Raw genomic sequence first — 2633 nt, forward strand, 5'->3', positions numbered from 1 at the left:
AGAGTATGAAATAACAAGGAGTTCTTTTCTTCATTATTTAAGGACTTTGGCCTATGTTGTTGTGTTTTTCAGTTAAAGGCAGATGAAGGAAAATGGTGATAGGCATCAGCACCCTCTTCATCATGCCACAGTCAGAACTTAAAAAGCCTGATCCTCATATAATTTGAGTCAATTGCAAACTCTTGCTGCCTTAAAAATTGAAGACTGTCAGATTGAGCCCTAAGTGAGCTGTGTGCTCAGAGGGGGCAGGCTTCTTCAATGCATGACTTAAACAGATGAACTAATTAGTTTGAGGGGGTAGAAGACAAGTTAGCTATAGTCAGTCAGTGAATCTTGATGCTAAGACAGTGAGGGAATGAGAGCTGGTAGGGTGAGGACATGAGAGGGAGAGAAGGAAAATGCCCTTGAACAGGAGGGCAGCCTACTTTTGCACTGTTTATCCTGTTTATCCTATTTTTTAATTTCTGGTTTTACAGGCTAAACTAAAATGTTGAGGACAGAAAATGAAAATGCAAATTCAATTTGTTACTTTACTCTGCTTTGAATGACATAAAGAAAACCACTCCATGGTGTTATACCTTAGCTGGAAGTTGTTAGGAAGTAAACCTACCCACAAGCATTAACAATTATTTTTCTATCCATGTTTAAAAAAAGGACAGAAAAATATTACATCTCCATATTTCAAAGTGGTCACAAAGTTTGATACTTGCAGTTCAAGCACATACAAATTGGTAGCATTCAACTTGTGCCTCATGGCTTCGGTCAAGTGTTTTAATGTCTGTGTTTCAATTCTCCTTGTATACAAGTGGGTCTGACAGTTCTTTTACATGATCCAAAATCACCGCACTGATGTGTATTGTCTATTCCGCTGCTATTTATAAATTTTGATATGTGTGATCCAAATAAGGATCAGTTTTTCCCAGCACACAGATTAGATTTTTCAAAGAAAGCTTCAGACTTAAGCACAAAAATGAAAAAATATTGAAAAAATATTTCACATGATCCTGAAAAATTCAACCTTGTTTCTGTTTGATCTTTTCTAAACCAACAGGTAACAAGCGGATAAATTTCAAAACAAGTTGCAGTATTATGCAGAATGAAATTAATGCTAAAATACTACCTTACTTCATTGAGCACAGGATTGCATTTTTGTACATAAAAAAACTAGCTGCTTCCATTTAACAGTCTTACATCAGTCCACACACTTCATCATTGTGACAACAAATCTAGTGCAAAACAATTCCAACTGCAAGAATGATTTTTTTTTCCGCCTAGGTAATCACCCTAGCTACAGCAATCAATTCTACAAGTCTGGATGGCAACATAGGTCCCTTCTACTTGAGCTATTAATATTCTAACCAAATTTTAAAAAATTGTGCTACATGCTTTATGCAACAAATAGCATTTAAAGAAGTATTAAAGACCAATGGAGAAGATTCCCCAGTAAAACATACAACAGAACTGAACTTTGGCTAATATACTGCTGGGTTAGGTACAAGTCACCACCACGAGCAGAATGTGTAGCAGTGTTGTCAAACCTAAACATCAAAGAATGGATGAGTCAAAATGGTGCATCCCAAGTTGTGAAATTTGCTTTAAATTCCTGAGTTTTTAAAAAGGAAATAAATTCTTTCTGTATATCATTGGGCTTTTGAGCTTTCAAAATGTACTCCTCACAGTTGCCAGATTTTTTTCCTGCAAGTGGGCTATCCCAATTGTACTGGTCCAGTTCATATTTTAAAAGAAAGCTGATACTGTTTTCAGGACGCTTTGGGAAACTGAAGGTAGTCACCAGCAACACTGAAACTGATAGGAGGCAACTACGTGCTAGCCCTGAGATCTGCAGAGCATCTACTCTTCAAATGTCAGTGTTTCATGCAAATGCTGAAGCACTCATTTAGATCCTACAGAACTAAAGGTCTAAGTACCTGCATATGTTAACCTTGTCTTATCCCCAAACTAGGCCTAAATATATCTGCGTTTAGTCATATCCTTTATTTCATCCTCCATCCCCATTCCCATGACCTGCAAAACTGGAAAAAGACAGTGTTTTTATAGAACACCTGCCATCCTCTCTGCAAGCCGCCTCATCTTGTTTCAGCCAGGAGGTCAGATGTCCGTAGGGGACAACGCCAAGGGAGATGTCTCCCTTTTCCCATTCTCTTCCGAAACCCTAGCCCACATCCCCCTCGCAGCTGGCTCCCACCACACGACAACCCCCAGCAATCAGCCGTGGTGCCCGGCGGGAGCACGAGCTGTCGCTGTCCCTCTCTCCGTCCCCTTCCCTATACCTGCACCCTCCCGTTCCCTCTCCCAGCCCTGCGCCCTCCCGTTCCCTCTCCCAGCCCTGCGCCCTCCCGTTCCCTCTCCCAGCCCTGCGCTCTCCCGTTCCCTCTCCCAGCCCTGCGCTCTCCCGTTCCCTCTCCCAGCCCTGCGCCCTCCCGTTCCCTCTCCCAGCCCTGCGCTCTCCCGTTCCCGTTTCCGCCCGGCCCCGCCCCGTGCCCTGTCCGTGCCAGCAGCGCCCCCTGGCGCCGTGAGGGAGAGGGAAGCCTGGCCTCGCGCGCTCCTGAGGGCGGCGCACGCGCAGCCCGCACGCGGAGCCGCGCGCCTGCGGCAGCGAGGGCGCGCGCGTT

Source organism: Manacus candei, unplaced genomic scaffold, assembly GCF_025592945.1.
Source record: "Manacus candei isolate 608988 ecotype Guabito, Panama unplaced genomic scaffold, ASM2559294v1 h1tg000003l, whole genome shotgun sequence".
Lineage (NCBI taxonomy): Eukaryota > Metazoa > Chordata > Aves > Passeriformes > Pipridae > Manacus > Manacus candei.